The 23,739-nt window shown below is 35.6% G+C and overlaps 1 pseudogene; it reads left to right on the top strand.

Annotated features, from left to right (window-relative positions):
- The first annotated feature begins 23,258 nt into the window (after positions 1 to 23,258).
- Positions 23,259 to 23,395, top strand: LOC116479830 (U2 spliceosomal RNA; annotated as a pseudogene).
- The last annotated feature ends 344 nt before the right edge of the window (positions 23,396 to 23,739 follow it).

The following is a 23,739-nucleotide window of genomic DNA, read 5'->3' as shown; positions in this document are numbered from 1 at the left end:
GCCCAGTGTATGACTGGAATGGGGGATCAAGTTTAGACTGGATAATCAAGGTAGGGATATCTCAGAGCAGGCCTTTGAGGTGAGACTTAAATGATAAGAGGGACCTTTTAAGTAAAGATCTGGAAGAAGTGAATTTTGCAGGAAGAGCCCTGGCAAAAAGCCAGAAAGCCAGGAAAGCTCGAGTCGTGAAGGAATGTCAGTGTGGTTAGAGGACAGGGCACAGGGAAAGATGCAAAAGAGACGTGGTCAGAGAAAGAGGCAACAACAAATCTACAGAAGACCTTAAAGAACTTGGTAAAGAGTGTAGATTATATTCTAAATTCGATAGGAAGATAATCCAGTTTAAGACAAAAAAAAATCAGAGGATCTGACTTTAATTTCAACTTCACTTTTCAATAATATAGTCTCCATTAGTAAAATTGTGTTGTGTTTAAAAGTATTGAATATAATTGTATCAATCTGCTATTCAAAGAAGTAAAATTGGCTAGAATTGGTTATTTCCAGGGTTGTCAGTCATTTGTGCCTGGAGGGACTTTTCCTGGGAGACACAAGTCATTGGAAACCTGAAAAGGCCAGGTGGCTCAACCCTGTAATCCCAGCACTTTGGGAGGCTGAGGAGGGCAGATCACTTGAGGTCAAGAATTCGAGACCAGCTTGGACAACATGGCGAAAACCCATCTCTACTAAAAATACAAAAAATTAGCCGGGCATAATGGCATGCACCTGTAGTCCCAGCTGCGAATAGTGTGAAAATACTGATACGCAAGGTAAATAATAAAAATAACATTTTTATTTTAAACAAAATGGTTATTTTCTTTCCACCTTTTCCACTTGTGATGATTCTGATAAAAGTCTGTGACTATCCCAGGTGCTCAGCTACATACTCTGTTGAATTTTTATTCTAAACAATATGTGTTCTCCAGCCACAGAAACTGCCATTGTTACTGACATTTTAATAGTCTTTTATAGTAAACAATAAATGATATCATGGAAGGAAAAATACAATTTAGAAATAGTAGAAATGAGAATATTCTCCAGATTTCTTTTTTTACATCTTCTTTTTGTTAATGAAAAAAATGACAAATTCCCCATGAAGTTATGAAACAGCTAAAAGTGGAAAGCAACATCAGCTAATGCAATAAAATATAATCTATGATTAATTATTGAGCACACATTCCTGAATTAGGCACTACTAGAGGTTAGGGACACGAGCAACTTCACTGAGGTAGAAAATTGAATTTACCAGGCATAAGCTCCCTCCGGCGTCATGACTCAAACTTGACTGTAATAATAATATAATAGCCATCATTTATTAAGTGCATACTATGTGTCCAGTATTGTGAAGTGATTTACATATATTATCACATTTGTTCTTGGTAAGAGCCCTTTGAAGGAGATACTGGCTTCATTTTGTAGACAAGGAAGCTAGGGCTTCAGGTTAGGCTATTTGTCCATGTCCTTACCTTGGTAAACAGCAGAGTTGAATTCAAGTTCAGTCTATGTGGTTTCAAAGCATATGTGTTGCACCTAACCACCAAACCCATTGCTTTCCTTCTGTGAGTGAGTTTTTGGCTAATTTGACTGCAACTTTTCCCTGGTCTATAGCCATTACTGATTCTGCATATTCTGAATTTCAGTATTTTTACCCTTTTCAAGAAGGAACTCAAGCAAGCATGGCCCTTTCCAGAACTATTATATAATTAATAGCATGTCATTTGTTTCAAAACTGAACTTCTTAGCTTTGAATGGCAGCTTTATTGATCATTTGTTCTATGAGCTTGGGCAAATAAGCTAACTCCTCCAGACCTCAGTTTTCTCATCTTTAAAAATAGAATATAATATCTACGTCATAGGATTGTGAAATTAAAAAAAAGTCTTTCATTGAAAGCCCTTGTAATAGTTCCTGGTACACAAGTACTTCAGTAAATGTTAGCTATTTATAACATGTAATGATGTAATTTTATTAATGGTTTGAAATTTAGATGTTAACAAAGCATCTTAAATATTTTGTGCAAAAAAAGCCAGGAGCTTCAATAGATAAATATAATGAAAAAATAATACACCAAGTCATACTGGTATATAGTTCAAGTTCTTTTTTTTCCGTTTTTAACTTTTCTCTACTTTCTCCATTTTATTCCCCTGAATTTAGCTTTCTTGTTTTTCAACAACCTGACTCTGAAAAACATTAAATGGAAATATGAAAATCTTGCCCTTAAGGCAAAAAATACATTCTTTCTCTCTCTCTTTATCCCTCTCTGTTTCTGTCTGTGTCTCTGTGTGTGTGTGCGCACGCGCGTGTGTGTGTGTGTGTGTGTGTGTGTGTGGGGTGGGAAACCTAAGTTGCAAATGTGAAAAATAATTAAAGGTTGTATATGCCTGCTTGCTTTACAGGCTGATATAACAGGTAACAGGCTGATCTTCCTGTCGTAAAGATAATCTGTTTTTGCCTGTGTTAACAGGATGATATATAGAAACTGATGGCAATAACCCCCGCCTGCTTTAATGCTGGCCAATTTTCCCTGGTAAAATATTCTATCAAAAACATTGATAAACTGAAGTGGCCTCAGAGGAGAATTATTTATTTATGCAGATTGGGAGACTTTAAAAAATCCTGTTGTATGTGACATAGAGAAGCTTGGAAGGTTTGAACTTGAAATGGAAGTGGTTTGAATGCTTGAAGAGCTGTGTCAAGGAAGAGAATCAATTCAACTTTTCATGGTGGCTTCACGGGGGAAATTTAGGAAAAAGACACCAAAGTTGCAAGGAAAGCCTATTTCAGACTGATGTAGCACAAACTTAGTGGCACTGAAACTTGCTTGAACACAAGGAATAGACTGCTTTGTGAGAAAGTTACCTTATGGGAAAGTTCACTGTCAATAAAGTTTCTCAAGGAGAGGTGTTGGGTCTTCCTGTGGAGGGTGTTATAGTAGGGACTGCAGTATCCAGCTGCAGACTGAAATCCATTAGTGTTTTTGTTTTGTTTTGTTTTGTTTTTTTGAGACGAAGTTTTACTCCTGTTGCCCAGGCTGGAGTGCAATGATGCAATCTCGGCTCACTGCAACCTCCGCTTCCCAGTTTCAAGCTATTCCCCTGCCACAGCCTCCCAAGTAGCTGGGATGACAGGCATGCGCCATCACACCTGGCTAATTTTGTATTTTTAGTAGAGACGGAGTTTCACCATGTTGGCCAGGCTGTTCTGGAACTCCTGACCTCAGGTGATCCACCCACCACAGCCTCCCAAAGTGCTGGGATTACAGGCGTGAGCCACTGTGCCTGGCCTCCATCAGTATTTCTTAAACTTTAATTTGGAGACCAATGCCACTGTACACACAAAATGGAAAACAGGAAATGGGTTTAATTTTATGTAAAGATAATTTTTTTAAAAAAGGGTATTCTTTGTTCTAAGATAATATTCTTTTTTTAAAAAATATATGGTCTTATCATGCAGTGGTTAAAATTGTGATAGAAAATTGCCCTGGGTTGAACCCTAGACAAATGTCTTAGCACTTCTGCAGTCTTGGGTAATTGCATATCTTTCTGGGCTTCAGTCTTTTCAACTGTAAAATGGGGAGACTACCATTAATCATACAAACTCTGCTAAAGATGGAAAAACATGATATTCAGAAGTTGCTCTGCTGGCTGGTTGATTCATACTCATTAGATGCCTGCCTCTCCTGTAAAAATATTTACTTTCAAGAAACGGTGGTGTTGGTAGAAATAACATTACATAGTTTGTTTTACTCATGTGGCTGTTATCTGGATTATACATTTACATGATCCAAGATGCAAACAGTTCCAAAAGTTTCCACCAGGTACCACCAATTCCTCTTCCCTGAAGGCATCAATTATTATTGTGTTTCTTTCATATACTTTCAGAGATATTTTATGCCGATGTAAGCAAATACACATAGGTGTATATATTCTGCTACTTTTTTTTTTTTTTTTTTGCCCAACTGGTTGCATATAATATTTGCTGTTCTGTAACTTTTAAAAATAATATATCTTACATATCATTTATAATAGTATATAAAGAAGCTCATCATTGTTTTTATGTATTTTATTGCAGTCTATGTATTGTGTTCTATTGATATCAAGTAATGCTACCTTGTTAACTAGTCCCCTGGGTATTTAGTTTGCTTTCAATATTTTGCTACAAAAATCAACATGCAGTAAACAACCTTGTTCATTTCATACGTGTGTAACATCTGTAGAAAAGCTTCTAGAAGTAGAATTTCTGGACAAACACGAATTTATGTTTGTAGTTATGATTTTGCCACATTACCCCCAATCAATGTTACGACAGTTAAAACTTCTAGTAGCAATATACCCAAGTTCTTGTTACTCCTATCCTTCATCAGTATGTTATCATACTGGTTGATCTTAGCCTAAATGAAAGGTGAAAAATGGTATCTCATTGTATGCTTAGTTTATACTTTCCTTGTAAGTAATATCAAGTGAGTCTTTTCATGTCTGTATGTGGTAAGCAGAATTCTAAAGGTGTCCCCCAAAGATTCTCATTCCTGTTGTAAAGAAAGTGTAATCAAACACGACTTTACATACTGTTGTAAAATGACTTTGCAGATGCCATTAAAGTTACTAATCACCTGACATTAAAATAGGGAGATTATCCTGGAACACCTGCATAGGCCCAATCTAATCACAAAGTCCTTAAAAGCAGAACAGAAAGTGGAAGAGTCAGTCAGATGTGTAGTAATAGAGGAAGGCAAGAGAGAGGAGGCAGAAGGAGAGGTCAATGAGATTTGAAGCATGAGAAGGACTCGATTGGTCATTGCTGGCTTCAAAGACAGAGAAAGGGTCCATGAGCCGAGGAATATAGGAGCCTGTTGAAACTAAAAACAACCCTTTGCTCACAGCAAGTAAGGAAATGGGGACTTTAGTCTACTTGGAACAGAATTCTTACAACCCGTTAATAAACATAGTTAGAAGCTTCAGAAATATAAAATAAAAGGGGTAAATTTCAATGTTTATAAATTTTACCTCTATCAAGAAAAAAAGGGAAACAGTAAAATGCATTTTTTTAGGTTAGGAAGTGATAAAACATATTTTTCAACACTCAGGAAAGAAATATGAGACATGAATTTTTATATCCTTCAAGTGTAAGGCCATTGACAACCAATCAAAGGAAGTTTTGAACAGGTAAGCTACCTGGGAATATCATTCCCATGAGTATTTGCTCAGGAATGTAGTAGAGAATAAACTTCTGCCACTACAAAATGACTGGAGAAACTTCATTTATAAGGTCTGTGAGGTGTGAACTGAAGATATTTAACTGTAGAACTGAGACAAAAAGAGGAAGATAAACCTTGGCAGAATAATATATAAATATAATATGCTTTAAGAATAAAAGGTGTATTTAGTGCATTCTTGCATTGCTATAAAGAAATACTTAAGACTGGGTAATTTATGAAGACAGGTTTAATTGGCTCATGGTTCTGCAGGCTGTAAGGGAAGTATAGCGCCAGCATCTGCTTGGCCTCTGGGGAGGCCTCAAGGAGCTTTTACTCATGGTGGAAGGCGAAGTGGGAGCAGACACGTCACAGGGAGAGAGCAGGAGTGAGAGAGAGTTGAGGGGAAGGAAGGTGCCACACATTTTTGAACGACCAGATCTGATGAGAACTCACTCACTGTCATAAGACAGCACCTGGGGGATGGTGCTAAACTATTCATGAGACACCTGCCCCCATGATTCAATCACCTCCCCCCAGACCCCACCTCCAACACTGGGGATTACAATTCAACATGAGATTTAGAGAGGACACATAACTAAACTATATCAAAAGGCATTATAAAACTAACAAAAATATGAAATGAGGACAATTAATGGAAAGTCAAATTAGCTCTCCGATATTTTCATAGATTTTAATAGGGAGTGTAAGGGTATTAGCTGAAATTCACAAATGGAGTAGTTTAGTATATTTAGGAATAAAAAATTAAAATTAAAATTATATCAGTGGTTAAAATTGGAAAATGAGAAAGAGGAAAGAAGAAAATAAATAGATATTGCCTAATTTCAATATTGCTAATAGTAAAAACTCAGCTTCCAAAGAAAGAGGTGACTTAAGGGTGTTATGTACAATTATTAATATAAATGTAACAACTAGAGAAAAAAGATATACTTTCTAAATATCAAAAGAAATATTAAAACCAGAGAACTCAAACCACAATATGAAAGACATTGAAAAGATAATATGAAACAATGTCATAGAACTAAGACTAAACCAATCACGCATATCAACGTGAGCTTATTGCACACATTAAAAGAAAAAAAATTCAGTTTGGCTAACAAAACAAAATGCAGCTCAAGGCTATATGAAAAGATATGCTTAAAACAAAGAAATTTAGATCGTTAAAATGAAAAGGATTGGCAAAGAATTAATAGGCAAATGCACATAAAAATACATCAGCCATAATGTTAATAACAGACAAATGAAATTCAGGCCAAAAAAAAAAACAAAAACAAAAAACAAAACCTGTTTTGCTTTCATCATTATGCCAATTCTACAAGTAGAATGAAGTTTTCTCTTATTTCAGAAATTTTAACTGTTATTTGGGGGCAATTCAAACCTATACAAAAAAAGAAAGAATGACTAAATAAATCCCCATCAAGCCATCTCTCAGCTTTAACAGTGATCAAAATTCTGCCATGTTTGGTGCTGGAATAATTGACAAGTCACATGTGGAAGAGTGAAACTGGGTCCTCATCTCTCATCCTATACAAAAATCAACTCAAGATGAATCAAAGACTTATATCTAAGACCTGAAACCATAAAAATTCTAGAAGATAACATTAAAAAACCCCTTCTAGACATTGGCTTAGGCAAAGACTTCACGATCAAGAACTCAAAAGTAAATGAAACAAAAACAAAGATAAATAGATGGGACTCAGTTAAATTAAAAAGCTTCTGCACAGCAAAAGAAATTATCAGCAGAGTTAACAGATAACCCAGAGTGGGAGAAAATCTTTGCAATCTATACATCTGACAAAGGACTAATATCCGAAATCTACAAGGAACTCAAACAAATCAGCAAGAACAAAACAAACAATCCTATCAAAAACTGGGCTAAGAATATGAATAGACAATTCTTAAAAGAAGATATACAAATGGCCAACAAACATGAAAAAATCATCAATATCACTAATTGTTAGAGAAATGCAAATCAAAACCACAATGCAATACCTCCTCACTCCTGCAAGAATGGCCATAATCAAAAAATCAAAAAGTAATAGATATTGGCGTGAATATGGTGAAAATGGAACACTTTTACGCTATTGGTGGGGATGTAAAATAGTACAACCACTATGGAAAACAGTGTGGAGATTCCTTAAAGAAATAAAAGTAGATCTACCATTTGCTCCAACAATCCCACTACTGGGTGGCTACCAGAGGAAAAGAAGTCATTATATGAGAAAGATACCTGCACACACATGTTTATAGCAGCATGATTCACAATTGCAAAAATATGGACCAGCTCAATCAATGAGTGGATAACAAAATGTGAGATATATATATATATGTATATATGTATATATATCTATATATATATATCATGAGATACTACTCAGCCATAAAAAAGAACAAAATAATGGCATTTGCAGCAACCTGGATGGAACTGGAGACCATTATTCTAAGTGAAGTAACTCAGGAATGGAAAACCAAACACTGTATGTTGTCACTTGTAAGTGGGAGCTAAGCTATGAGAACGCAAAAGCATAAGAATGATACAATGGACTTTGGGGACTTGGGGGAAAGGGTGGGAGGGGAATGAGGAATAAGAGACTACACACTGGGTACAAGGTATACGGCTCAGGTGGTGGGTGCACCAATATCTCAGAAATTATCACTAAAGAACTTATCCATGAAACCAAACGCCACCTGTTCCCCCAAAACCTATTAAAATTAAAAATGAATAATTTAAAAAGAAAAAAACCACAAAAACAAAAACAAAAACAAAATTTTGCCATTTTTGCTCTATCTGTGCTTCCACCCACTCTGTAACTCTCATTTGATTATTCATTAGTATTGGTTTTCTCATTTTTTTTTTTAGTTAAATGGACAGACATTTAAATTTACTAATCTTAACTGCATAATTTTGACAAATGTATACACTTCTTAACCCAAATCCCATCAAGATAAAATATGTTTCTATCACTCTAGAAAGTTATCTTATGCCCCCTTTCAATTGGTCTCCCTACAAAAGACAATAGCTATTTCCATTTTTTTGTTTTTGTTTGTTTGTTTGAGACAGGGCCTTGTTTTGTTGCCCAAGCTGAACTGCAGTAGTGTGATCACGGCTCACTGCAGCCTCAACCTCCTCGGCTCAAGCAATCCTCCCACCTCAGCCTTCTGAGTAGCTGGGACCACAGATGTGTGCCACCATGCCTGCCTAATTTTTTGATTTTTTTTTTTTTTTTTTTTTTAGAGAAGGGGTCTTTCTATGCTGCCCAGGCTGGTCCCAAACTCCTGAGCTCAAGCATTCCTCTTGCCTCGATCTCCCAAAGTGCTGGGATTACAGTCATATGTTACCGTGCCTAGCCCAAATTTTTTAAAAATACAGTTATGTTTGCCTGTTCTAGAACTTCACATAAATGGAATCAAACAGTATATGATATTTTGAATCCAGCTTCTTTCACCCAGCATATTGTCTCTGATATTCATTTAGATATTGGGTATGTTAGTAATTTGTTCCTTTTGATAACTTAGTATCATTCCACACTATATTCTTTGTATATCTTTTCTTCTGTGAGTTATTAATGCAACTAGTATAAATATTCTTCTATACAAGCTTATTATAGTGAATGTTTTTTATTTTCACTGAATAAATACCAAGAATTAGAATTTCCGTGTCTAAGGCACATATATGTTTATCTTTGTAAAGGACTGCTAAACCTTTTCCTAAAGTGGTTGGATCATTTTAGATCCCTACCAGGAATGTGTAACTGTGGGTACTCCATGTCCTCCCAATATTTAGAGCTGTCAGTCTTTTAATTTTAACCATTCTAGTATCTGGGTAGTGGTATTTGATTGAAGTCTTAATTTATATTTTCTTAATAATAAGTCTGAGCACCTATTCATGTGCTAGATTAAAGTTTTTTTATATATTTATTCAGTGTGCAACTACATTTTTCTGTGGTGCTTTAATCATATACATATATATTCATATATTTATATTTATATAATATATATTAAATTTATTAAATATAAATTATATATTTATATAATATCTATAAGACCTTCGAAATTCATTTTTATTCACTTATTTGTTTAATTTTTTTTGAGATAGAGCCTCGCTCTAGTTGCCCAGGCTGGAGTGCAGTGGTACGATTGCAGCTCACTACAACCTCTGCTTCCTAGGTTCAAATGATTCTCCTGCATTGGCCTCCCAAGTAGCTGGAATTACAGGCATCTGCCACCACACCTGGCTAATTTTTGTATTTTTAGTAGAGATGGGGTTTCACCATGTTAGCCAGGCTGGTCTCAAACTCCTGACCTCAAGTGATCTACCTGCCTCAGCCTCCCAAAGAGCTGGTATTACAGGCATGAACCACTGCACCCAGCCTATTTTTGTTTCCATTTTTTTATTCCACTTTGTTCCCCAGCTATATTAATTCCTGTTTTATATCCTCCTGTTTTATTGTTATATCCCCCTTGAACTACTACATCTCTTCTTTGTATTTATATTTCATAAAGAGAAAATGTTAATATATTTTTAATGATGACAAAATATATGGTCTCAATTTGAAGATACTCCATGAACATAATTTTCTTGTAAAGGTTTAATGTCTGCATTTCTGTTACTTTATTTTGATCATTGTAGAATATTTGTGTCAATCATTTTTGGGTTATATTTAGAATACTTATTTTTGAAGTTAGTGTGTACTTTATCATTTATTTGTAGGGGCTCATGAGTAGGAGAAACTAAAGTTTTTCTAAACTTTCCTTAGACTCAATATTTGGGGTGAAAAGTTTATACTTTTCTTGAACCAATGGCAATAGTAGCTGTGGCATTCATATATGTATATATATATTTAAACTGAAATTGAAGTGTGTGTTCTTAATGTGTACACCCATTTTTGATGCTGCTAACAGGTGGTTAAGGTTTTGCTTTTCAGAAAGTAGCTCTAGAAAAGTACTCTGCTGACATTTGTGGCTTTCCTGTTCTTTGTGACACTCCTCTTCTATTGCCACTGCCCTTGAAAATGCCTTCCTATTCTAAAATTTGAGGCTACAGATACCACCCAGTTTTACTGAAAGTGTTTTTTGTACCTTTTTTTTTTTTCATGGTCTTCTTTCTGCTTTGAATGATTTCTAAGAAAAAAAGAGAAAAAGATGTTGAATCTAAGCTGCCGTTTTCAAACTGGCAGTGGTATTTTTTAATACTTTTTTCACTATATAAAAGTTCTGTATCAGTATCTTTCCTCCTTCTAGCTATTTTACTTTTTAGAATTTTGGGTTATATTTTCAAATGCTGCTAGTCCATGAAATTCGACAGTCTGAAAAGCACTGTGTGAGATAAACCATGGATTTCTTTCCAGTTTTAATTTTAATTTTTCTTTTGATAATGGGGGATGAACTGTTTCCCTTACCACCAATAGTGGGGAACGATAAATACAAGTTGCCATTTGTCATAACAAAGATGCTTTCTGGGGGCAGACATGGTGAAGAGTTCCTTCTGCTCAGCTCCTAAAAGCTCAAAGACCTGTGTCTACCCTGGCAGAGTTTATAGTAGAGACAGTGTTACTATTGTTTGTCTGATACAATCCCTGGCAGGAGTTTAGTTATATTTATTTGAAGTAGCAGAACAAAGCTTCTTCACCAGTGGCCACACAAACTACCAAAGCTTTCAACTCATTTGTTAGTCAATTACATATGGATATTTTTAGAGAGTGAATGAGTGTGTATATGTCTGTGAGAGTGTGTGTGCATGTGTGTGTGCTGATGGCCACTACAGAGTCACTCTCCCTTTGAAGTTACATTTTATAGATTCACATAAAGAATGAATTATCTATTTTAGAAAATCCAATATATGAAAAATCTGTATTTAAAAGTATCATTTAGGAAAGGGATTTATTTGTGGGTGTCTTCAAAGAACAAACTTTCCCATGCATTTCAAATGAGTTGATTTATCTCCCCCAAAATTTTAGCAAAAATTTAGATACACATCAACTGTATACTGTATGGTACACACATAGGTATATTTAACTACTTCTGGAACCTAGGAAATGCTCCAGTATCATTCACAACTAACCGTTTGCTAGGAGAAGCCAAGTTATTTCTGAGTTAAGCTAAGAAGAAAAATGAGACCATATGCTAAAGAGCTACCTTCCTCCAGTTTCAAATGATCACATCAATGACTGAAATGAATGAACAATCCAGGAGTATACATGTCTCTTGGACAGTGTTGTATTAAAAGATGTTTAAAGAAGAATATTGCTTTGCTGCTTGCTTTATGAGCAAAGCCTTTTTGCAGCCACAAAGGATAAGGAATGATCTTGGTTTGCATACAGAAACTAGATGCTCCCAATTCCGTTAGATACTCAGATATTCTGCAAGACTGATGAATGGTAGGCAAATTCAGGAGGGATTTCTCAACAAATTTATCCCCACATTTTCTATATACAATAAGAATGTACCTTTTCAGAGATTAGAATGCAACTATCTCACATCCTGAGTATCTCTTTCACAGTATCAAGGGGAAAGTCAAGGAAAAGAAAATTATATTTGCTGAGAACCTAGTGTATTTCCAGAATTTTACATGTGTTATCTCATTAAATCCTCAAGCAATTAATACAGTTCAGAACATCATTCAGTTAGTATATGTTAAAAGGCCTGTATTGCTTCTATTCTACTATTATCTCAAGAGAAAAATAGCCATCTGAAGGTTTGGGGTAAATATACAGATTGAGCAAAGGGATTCAGATAATCTCGAAGGACGATTCAAACAGGGTCTGTAAAATCCCAGTGGTTTGCTCTGTATCCTAAGCTGTTTCAATCAACATAATCATAATTGAATCAGGAGCTCTTAATCTATTAAATCCCAGGTTAATACAAAGCTCCTGACATATTTTGTACCTTTCGTTCTTCATTTCTGCTACACTCAAGGGCTAAGGTTGCTTTCTTTCACTCTTTAAACACTTTTCTATCTTTTGTAGGCTCCCTCCACTCAAGAACGCTTATGAAGTGAGTTAAATTCAACTCAAGGATCTTCCCATTCATGGGTATCCCTGAAGATCAACACATGAAAATTTAAATTTTTATTTTCAGTGGGGAAGGGGTGGGTTGTTCCCTTCTTATCTATTAGTTTTGCGACCCATCCAGTTATCTGTCACTTCAGTCGGGTTTCCCAAATATGTTGGATTGTTCTGGCCAAAGGTACACTTTTTTTTCTTCTTGGTCAAATATTCTCTTTTATAATCTAAGCCATTTTTGCCCTATTTATAATTTCTCACCTGTGCAACCATTTCTGATACTCAAAGGTGGGCCGAAGGTGACTTTGACCTCCTTCCATAGTTTTAAGATTTAATAAAAAACTTTCTCCCTCAAATTGAGAATCTTGAATGAAAATGCAACACTAATTCACCTTAATGCCAGCTGTCTAAAGAAAAGTTTTACAAATTTCTATTGCTGAGACTCCCTGACCTAAACTAGTTTATACTCTTCCAGAGATTTAGTATTGTATTTTGTTGAATTCTATCAGTTATCCGAGCATACTTGTAATATATCCCATTGTGGTTTAAGTTGGCCGTTATCTATTTGTATGACATGCAGCCAAATACAGTCATGTGCTGCATAACAACATACAGTCAACAATGAACTGCGTATATAATGATAGTCCCATAAAATTACGATGGTGCTGGAAAATTCCTATCTTCTCCTGATGTCTTGATGATCCTGACCTTGTGTAGACCTATGCTAATACGGTGTTTGTGTGTTAGTTTTCAAAAATTTTTTTCTAAGTAAAAAAAAAAATTTTTTTAATAAAATTGAGAAAAAAAGCTTATAGAAAAAAGATATAAAGAAAGAAAATACTTTTGTACAGCTGTAAAATGGGTTTGTATTTAAAGCTAAGTGTTATTGTAAGAGTCAAGTCTGAAAAATTTGAGTTTATAAAGTAAAAAAGTTACAGTAAGCTAAGATGAATGTATTATCAAAGAAATATATTCAATATAAATTTAGTGTAGCCTAGATACGCAGTTTATAAAGTCTGAAGTACTGAACAGTAATGTCCTAGGTTTTCACATTTACTCACCACTCACTCATTGACTCACCCAGAGCAACCTTCAGTCTTGCAAGCTGCATTCCTGCTAAGTACCCTATGCAGTTGTACCTTTCTAAATTCTTTTATGATGTATTTTACTATAGCTTTTCTGTGTTTAGATATGTTTAGATATACAGATACTTACCATTGTGTTAACAATTGCCTACAGTATTCAGTACAGTAACATGCTGTACATGGCTGTAGCCTAGGTGTGTAGTAGGCTAGACTATATTGGTTTAAGTTCATTCTTCAATGTTTGCACAATGAAATCATCTAATGATGCATTTCTCAGAATTTATCCCCATAATTTAGCAATGCATAATTGTACATATAAAATAATACATACACGAATTCTTGATATGATTTCCTAGGCTGCTAAATGAAGCCAAACAACAGAGAGGAAAGCTCCTATCCTTTTACTCATCCACCCCTTAAAACCCAGAGTCCAGAATTAGTCCTAAGCCTCTAGTTCCATGCCCTGTTTTGTCTTAAAGACCCAGTGCCCTTCCCAAGGACAACACTCCAAACCCCAATAAGGGTGGTGCTACCTCTTTAATATTGCCCACAATTGGAAAGGACATAGGGTAAGAAGAGGCTTTTATAATCCTTCCCTGCTCCTTCATAGGAGGCTCAGCTTCCTCAGGCTCTGCTATAGCTTAGAGAGGAAAACAGATGGTGAAACTTTATTATCCCTTCCAAGTCTTTCCATTTCCTTGACAGCTTCATTATATGACATTAAATGGGGTCCTTCTTTTGGAGGAAGGTTTAAGGATAAAAGAGTATGGACAATATTATTCAATTACTCCCAATCCCTTGAAAAAAAATCAGTCACCTTATCATTATATTATGTCTGACATGCAATAGCACTGAGTCTTTAAGATATATATCGATCCAAGCCCAGTCAATAACACAATTCTAAGCCTCCTCTCAGTCTATAGCATTGACATGGCCTAGATTATTCACATTATATTGGTTTGCTAAGTATCCATTTCAGATGGTGCCTTCTCCCTTATTTGTGGTACCCACTCTAAAACCTACACACTGACCCCCTTGCTCTCTCTGGGTTTCCACTCTACTTTCCTCTGTGCTGATGCCATTTCCAGGCAGTTTCTCTGATAGTAACGGTTTGACTCAAACCTTGGGCTTGAAACTAATTTTCCCATATAGGGTCATGGACCATTTCTAAACCAATCACTGTTGTCAATGACAAAGATTATGTTTCAGCTCTGTGTCACTTTATCTTCCTAAGGGGTTGGGATTAGGGCCAGCTCAATTCAAATCACATAAATTGAGCGGGAATATGGGAAATAGAGGCTAGGCAAACAACAACAACAACAAAAATTCAGTTGTATATAAATGTCTGTGTTTGGGGGGAGAATTGGGGCTAATTCTTTGTTTTAGTGGAAAATATGTTTTTAATGCTTCAAATTTGAAAATCTGAGGATATTTATCCTCAGAAACATTGTTTATCTTAATGGTTAAAGTTGTCTTTACTGATAATATATCTGTATGTGTATGTATGTAAGTATATCTATAAAACAAACGTACATAAACACATACATACAGACAAATATTATATGTACATGTAGGTTATATGTGCACATAGACACACATATGATATCTATGGCTTATTTAATTAACTCTTCTTGAACCTCATTCCTCTATTGTAGGACTTGTATATTTTTCAAATTTTAATGTATTGATATAACTCAGGTGTCACGTGAAATATTTTTTCACTCAGTCTAAGAAATAATCACCAGCTACAGAAGCGTTTTTATCATTTATGTAATCTGTGCTTACAAATAATGTACATTATATACACCTAAATATGTGCTATATACAAACACAACTGCATGTATATGTTTGTGTGTATCTTTATGCATATATGCATGCGTGTGTGTGTGTGTGCGTGTGTGTGTAGCCAAATTATACCAGGGGCAAATGTTTGGTGTTTCTTTTCCACATGGGAAGCATTTGCCAACCATTGCTTGACTAACTCACCCTCTCAATGCCACTCTGAACAAAATGTTTACCTGGAGCTAAGCAGATTGTTAAGAATCTACTAGACATATCTACATGCTCTAGTTAATTTTCTTCACAGTCATTCATTTAGTAGTATGTCAAGCAATCTGAACATATTTTGAAGACTGCTATTTCAGAGAAACCAAACCCTATTTTAGCTTTTGTGTGCACTTATTCTCAGGGATTAAAAGGCACATTTCCCACCAGAGACAAGGAGAGATGATTTCATTTCTTCCCTCTACTTCTGGGAAGAATTTTACTTACCTCTTCTCTCATCTCATAAAATCTTCTCCAGCCTACTGAACTACCCTTAGGATCTTGATTCACTGTTATTCTCAAACCTTTTGTTTTGTGCTAAGGTAGAAAAAAGATAAAACAATGGCCCAATTCCTGATTCTAAGCCATGTGCAGCACTTTGAAGGTAAAAGGTGCCAACTGCATATTTTTTTCTCTGCTCTGGAACATAGAGTCATATCTCACTTCCTTTGCTTTTCTGAACCCTCTGAGCCAAAAGAGGAAGTGAGGTGAATTTTTTTGGAATCCTCCGAGAGTTCTCTCAGAGTTAATTTCAACTTCTGTCTTTTCCAGGAGACGGTGTTTACATAATCTGAATATTGCTCCCAATTGCAAGCCTTCAGCCCTGACTTGTGTGTTTGTGGGCTCTGTTATTAACCAGGCAAGTTGCATTAAGCCAAGTCATCTTGCTGGAGTAGAATGCATACTTCTTTGAGCACCTGAATGCACACATGCAGCCTTCTCCTGTGACCCTAAGAGAGTCAATTTCAGCACTTTTACTAGTGCAGATTCTGCAGAGTCCCTACAACCGAGAATGAACTGCTGGAAAAGGACCTATGACGATTTTTAAACTATCAACTTTAAATCTAATATTTCAAAATTCAGGAAAGAAAAAAATCTGCAATAATCATTACCATTTCAGATTAGTGAATAGAATGACTATCAATGAACATAAAAACACCTGGAATTGAATATTTGGTTACCTCCACCTAAAACTATTTTGGATGCAATTTTTCCTCACATCTAGTTAGTTTAGAAATTTTGGAATAAGGACAGAGGGGAGAGAATTGATAGAATTATCTGGATAAGTTACGTTTAGTTTTTCTAATCACTAAAAGACAAAAACTCATGTTTTGTTTAAAATCCATTACTTTAAATATAGACATTTGCTTCTCAGAAATTTATACTTAAAATATTTACATTCTTAATTTTAGTTGAGAAAAAGGGATAAATATACACATAATACCTACTATTACATTTATAAATACAAATATATGTATTTAATATTTTTCCATCAGAAATACATTTATGTTTAAATTCAAACAATATTTATAATATTGAGAATTTGCTTTCTGTATAGCACTGTTGGTGGTAGAATGTACAATCTGACATAAATTTATTATCAAAAATGATAAGCAAATTATATACTGAGAACAACCGCAATACTTATGACTTCTATCATGATTATTTGAATTGGGTTTTACAGTATTTGTAGATACATGCAATTAAACTTTAGGAAAAAGTTCTCAGTGAAAGAAATAGGTTGGGTGTTATTTTTAATTCCATTTTACAAAAGCAAAAACTAGAGTGATTTGCTCAAAACTACATGGTCTTTAGAAAGTGGTAGAGCTAAGGTACATAAAAGTTTGTCTTCTGAATGAAAATTCTATGCTTTTTCTGTAATATCACACAACTGATCAAATAACGACATGGAGGTCTTAGAAACAGTTTATCGAGCTTGACTACTTACTAGATGTAAGACACTAGTTTTCTTTCTTTAGTGCCTGAGGGACAATAAAATAATTGAAAAAAATAGATTAATAAGTATAGCCAGCTGGTTTTTAGGTAAAGACAATTTGATCATTTTAAAGCATTCGCATAGCATCTAGGGGAGAATCCATTAAATGTCAACAAAAGCAGTGTATCCACTTTAGAGTGCTCTACAAATGCAGGAGATATGGAATTTAAAGTATCGGTTTGACACTGTCTAGGAGACAATTCATGGTTAAAGCTTGTAAGGGGCAGACTAACATTTCAGTACAGATTTTCCTTACTTCAAGGAGATTGCTTAAGTGCACCATTGTTATCTATGCTCTAAAAGAACATGAAAAAAATAAAGAAAAAAAAGAAAAGACAGCCTTACAAGGGAGGGAGGCTCAGCTCATAGCAAGCTTATATCAATGGACTGATATAAATAAATTTTTGAGACTGTGGCTTTTATATCATGATCTTCATCAGTTCTTTTTTAGATCTATGGCAGTGAGATTTAGACTTATATCCTGTGGTATTAAATTCAGTACTGTTCATTGAACAACATCTTTATGAGGCACTGTAGCAGGCACTGATGTAGCTAGAGAGAATAAGTCTCCCCTCTAAGGAAGTCTGTAGTCTTATCGGGGCTTAAAAAAGGGACACACATAATTGTCCTGTAATGAAAAATGTATCAAAGTACATTGTTTTGTTTTAGTCTAAAGAAGCAAGAAAGAGATGACAACCTATGAAAGATATCAGAATGGATTTATGGAGAAAATAATAATCCTACAGGTTGGCATAGAAGGCTTGTTAAGGCACTTTCAGACATAGATAAGATAACAAGAATATTCCAAGTACTAGATTAATTGTAAGTAACGTTATCACTGTGGGACAGCATAGTGTGTTTGAGAAAACTTAATTAGTCTTTTTTGTAAGTTTTAACTGATGATCTATGTTGAGGGTCATATCATGAGAGTCCCCTTAAGTTTAGATATATTAATTCAACAAATAATTATTGAACATCCACAAAAATGCCAAGTATTGTCTTAAACAGGAATGACTAAGACAGACATGTTTTCCACTGTGAAGCTTAGATTTTATCGGGGAAAGACAAAGTAAACACAAAACATTAAAGAATTAAGTAGTTTCAACTGTGTTAAGTTCTTTCAGGAAATTAAAGATGATATTTAAATATGAAGGGAAGCCTGGTACTCTCTAAGGAGTCAATAAAGGCTCATCTGAATAAGTGACATTCAAGCTGAGACTTGAAAGATACGTGGGCATTAATTAGATAAAAAGTTTGGACAGCAGGTGAAGGGAAGTGGGACACAGGGATTGTTCTAGGCACATTCAAAAGTCCTGAAATAAGCAGAAATAAGCTTGCTTAGCTCAAGGATATGAAAGAAAGTCAATTTGGCTGGTGTGTGGTAGCGACAGGGAAGGTGAGGAAGGAATGAAGTTGAGCCAGATTGGGGAAAGTTTATGCAGGGCCTGTGGCCTGGTTAAAGCATTTTGACCTTTAAAAGCAATGGGAAGTCACTGAGTGATTTCTAAAAAGGGTTCTAGACCAGTTTAGGAAAGAGATAAGGGCCAGAGAAATAGACACTGCTCTTGTTTGTAAGGGCCAGGGAACCACTTCTTCACTGGTGTTAACTTCCATTTTATGGAAGCTCAACAACAAGAACTCGTAAGGTCTCCTATCTCTCCATGTACTCAGCACCAGGGAATGGAGGCATGGTTGTTAAATGTGAGAAGAAACTCGGCATGCTTGGCCCTTTTCCATCCTTGGAAGTCAGTACGTGCTTTCAGTCATTTTCCCCTCTACTAATCCTTGTGCTGGGACAGCCTCTGCTGCTGAGGGTGAGGATTTGAGAATTGTGGCTTTTGGAAAAGCGATATCAAGATCCAGCATTTTTTTTTAATATATATATGTTGGCTGGGAACATTGAAAAATGAAACAAGAATAATTTGGGGGGGAAAAATATACATAGCGAGTGATGAAGCATCTGGTGTTGCCAGAGTATACGGCTTAGGGCTTTAAATTTTATATGTGGGCAGGATGTTTTGATGTTGGTGGCTTTTGAAATGTTATATGGATCCGCTTTAAACTGCCGCAGCCTGAATGAAAGCTTAAAACTTTGGGTCAAAGATTTTTTACTTAGGTGAGTGACCTCAGACTATAATAGGTTTGTCACACCCAAGTGGGGTCTTTCTATAGAGGCAGCAACCTGAGTACACATAGACCTCAAGAAAGGCTTTCAGACCACAGCAAAGATACTTGGGCTTGCCAAAAGTGCTCAGGTGGTGAAGGTGCATAAAGGAGGTTCAGTAAAGGTCTGAACACTTTTTAGATTGTGTCAAAGGACTTCAGCCAGGCAGATTTTGGCAAAATGATGATGGTTTTAGCAATTAACAGGCAATTTCAGTGTGTGGGCTGGTGTAGAGCACCATTACAGTCACCATAAGGCTTGGTACTGCAGGCTAGAATGAGGTGTGCAGAGACTACTAGCTAGTTTTGACCTGTTTTCTCTTCTTCCAGGTTGCATCTAGATCCCATTTCCAGTCTCTCTTGCAGTTAGCTGGGTCCATATGATTGAGTTTTTGCTGATGGAATATGAGTGGTAATGGTGGTGTACCATTTTCAGCCCTGCCTCGTATAAACCTTCCTGATACCTTCCTCTCTGCTTTAGTCCTCTCCATCAGCTTAGTCAGCTGAACAAGGTGACCTTGGAAGCCACCTGTGGAAGATAGTGGAACTAAGGAGAAAATTAAGAAGTATCAAACATAGTAGATCTTGCTTCCCCCTAAAGAGTAAATGCTTAGGATTTAATTTATCATCTTGCTGATAGGTTTCTATCAGTTGAGATTAAGTCCATTGGTTATGGATAATGGATCGATTAGACTGACATCCTAATGACACTGGAAACAAGCAGAATGTCCCCTTCTACACTTTCCTTCACTCAAATAATGTGAAAGAGTTTCGCTATTTCTTTAATATATCATTCAGTACTGAGTTTCTAATTTTACATAAGAGAAAAGCTATTCTAGGAGCTGGGGACTGTACTGTCTGAAAAAAACTAACTGACTTGAGGCCAGTGCTGTAATAATCCTGGATGTTTGAATGCCATTACTGTGAGGTAAAAATATTAAACCCACAATAAGATACTGCTACACACCTAAAAGTGGATAAAATTAAAAAGACAATAACCAAAACTCTCAGTACTACCATAGGAGTATAAAGTGATACATCTATTTGATAGTTTATTGTAAAATTAAATATGTTTCTACCATATTACTCAGGAATTCTACTCCTAAGTATTCATCCAAGAAAAATGAAAATTTACCCACTAGAATCCTTGTACAACACTGCCATATAGATATGTATGCAAGTGTGGGTGTATATATATATATATATATATATATACATATATATATATACACACACACACACACGTAGGCTCTATACCAACAGAAAATATTTAGATCAAAAGTACATTATGTATATATCATAAACTCCAAGAAGCTGGAAACAGCTCAGATATCCATCAACAGGAGAATTAATTTAAAAAAACCATTACACTGTGGTATATTTATGCAGTAGGATATCACTCTGTAATAAAAAGGAATGAACTGTCGATACATACAACATACATGAATTTCAAAAAATATGCTGAGTGAAAGAAGACACCTCAGAGTACACACTTTATGATTCTGTGTATACGTATTTCTAGATCAGGCAAAATTGATCTTTGGTAAGAGAAATCAGAACAATGGCCCTTTCTTGATGGACAGGAATTTCTTGGCAAGTGGCTCAAGGGAATTTTCTGGAGTGACAGAAATATTCTACTACTTAATGCAAGTGTGGGTGTATATATTTTTCAAAACTGCTTGAATTATACACTTAACATCTGCACATGACACTATTTGTAAATCACCCCTCAATGAAAACATAAATAATAAATAATCTCTACATTTAAAAATGAGGCATAAAATTCCGATATATGAAAGAACCATATCCATGCCACCCTAGGCTTGAACTTCTAAAGGAGCCTGAAATCCACCCAGTCATCGAGAACATCTCCAACCACAATCATGAACAGTAGGTCATACAGAGATGAGTTTTTGACTCTTTTTTCTGTGAACTTTTAATTCATGTGGAATTTGATTTGGATTTTAATTCTATTGAAATTGAAATTTTATTGAATCTTCAGCCTCTCTCTGGTAATTTTATAATGTCAGAGAGCTTATATTCACATTTTGATTATCTATTCGGGTTAAATTTTTTACTGGATAATCTTTATTTTTTTAATCATATGGGTATCCTAATGTGGTTCTTTAATTTTATTGGAGAATCCCCAACATGCTAGGTTGCACAACATGGCTGAACATAATTTGGGATGGACAAAGGAATACAGAGCAAAATTTTTGCTGTTGGTACAGAGGCTTCAGATGAAATTGACACTGCCTGCTGGGGTCCCAGGAGGATACTCAAAATGGAGAGACGTGCCATGGCCCCCAGCTGTGGTAAGTGGGCAGGGAATTGTGGGGGCCATTTAGCTGACTCATTTGCTCCCCATATAAAGCTGAGTCCTCCTTCTTAACTGTAGCAATGTAAAAGTTATTTTAATCTCTATCTGCAGACTTGTCTTACATCTCAATTAAGAATTTGGGTAAGATGGAGAGGTAACTGTGTCTTTAGAGCTGATATTTAAAATCAGTAACATTTCAATTATCCACGGAGAGAATGCACAAAGAAATACAAAGAGGACTGAGAAAGAATTCTTAAGGTATATTATTTATAAAGGATCTGAAAGAATAAGAAGAGTCAGTGAATTAAATAGAGAATGAGTGACTGAGAGGTAGGAGAAGCTACAGAAGGAGAGAGACAGCCAATGAGAAGCTTTAAGAAGATCCAGTCAGTTAGGTTCAGTGATACACAGCTCTAAGAGAAGGACAAATCAGAAAGGCAATTTTGCATTCCAATATCCATTCAATTGCAAAATACATGGCAGTCTCCAAAAAGCCTTGCAATACACTGTCATTGTTCATTGCTGGCATGTAATCATTATTGAAATGAACATGAGTTCCTGAAGGGACGAGATTGTGTACTGTTCATTTTGCGTGCATAGCGCCCATTGGCAATGAGCAATGTATTTGTGCAATAAATGGTCTTATATTCCCTCTCCTCAATCTTGAGTAGATATTTTTATTGTGCTTGTTTTACAGGTAAAGAAGTAAAATACTTGGCCAGAATCACCAATTTCAGTTAGTGACTGAGCCAGACTCCTGATAATTGATACTGCGCTGTTTAATAGCAATAAAACATTCAAATCTCACCTCTCTCACCTCCTTTACATCTTTGTTCAAGTGTTAATTTCTCAATCAGGCAAACTCTGAAGATTTCATTTAAAACAACGCTTCCTTCTCCAACCATTCACCCTATTCTGTGGCTCTTCACCACACTTCTTTCTTTTCTTTTTCTTTTTTATTGTTATACTTTAAGTTCTGGGATACATGTGTACAATGTGCAGTTTTGTTACAATTTCAAATACGTTATGCAATTTCGAATATGTTATAGAATTAACTTTTTGTTGTATTTCTAACTTACCATTGATCCAGAATAGAAGCTAGAGTAGAAATATTTTTGCCAGCTTTCTTTCTTTTCTTTTTTCTTTTTTCTTTTTCTTTTTCTTTCTTTCTTTTTTTTTTTTTTTTTTTTGAGACAGAGTCCAGCTCTGTTACCCAGGCTGGAGTGCAGTGGCCAATCTTGGCTCACTGAAACCTCCACCTCCCGAGTTCAAGCGATTCTCCTGCCTCAGCCTTAGCCTCCTGAGTAACTGGGATTACAGGCACTCACCACCACCCCCAGCTAATTTTTGTATTTTTAGTAGAGACAGGGTTTCGCCATGTTGGCCAGACGGGTCTTGAACTCCTGACCTCAGGTGATCTGTCTGCCTCCGCCTCCCAAAGTGCCTGTATTACAGGAGTGAACCACTGCGCTTGGCCATTTTTGTCAGCTTTCTTCACAGATATAGTCCAGATGTTTTCAAGAGTGACTGGCATTCACTAGATATTTAAAAATTATATTTGTTGAATTAATTAAAAGGTACAGCTTTTTGGAAGCATAAGAAAATGAAACAACACCTTTATAGTCACAGAATTTAATTGGGTTTTAGAAAATATTAAACTCTATCGCTTCTCGGCCTTTTGGCTAAGATCAAGTGTAGAAAATATTAAACTCTAGCTTTTTCACTTTTCATCATTATAAAATTCCTGAAGCTAATCAATGAGCAAAACATTAGTAGTACTGCTACTTCGTGTAAGTTATGTAGCATCCTGAGCTCTTTGGCAAAAAATGACTCTAAAACATAATATATGTTAACATATGTAAAGTGGATAGTGACTGATTTTCAAAACATTATTCATACATGTGTGACTTTAATTAGGAAGCTATAATAGATACACTATGAATTTTCATGAAGAAAAAAACAGCATCTGGACTTGAGATTCTACACAAAGAAAAAGCTGGGTTTCTTCCTTCTTTTCCAGAGTATATCCTATATTTCCTTCAGTCAGAATTTTCTCAAAAATAGCAAAATAAAACTCTAGTAAAATCAATCAGCTTTCACCACCAGTTTTAACAATGGTAATTCAAAGCTTGTAAAAAAAGGA

This window comes from Hylobates moloch, unplaced genomic scaffold (assembly GCF_009828535.3).
Source record: "Hylobates moloch isolate HMO894 unplaced genomic scaffold, HMol_V3 SCAFFOLD_12, whole genome shotgun sequence".
NCBI classification, from domain to species: Eukaryota; Metazoa; Chordata; class Mammalia; order Primates; family Hylobatidae; genus Hylobates; species Hylobates moloch.
Note: the sequence above shows the minus strand (reverse complement) of the source record. Positions and strands in the feature narration are given on the sequence as shown.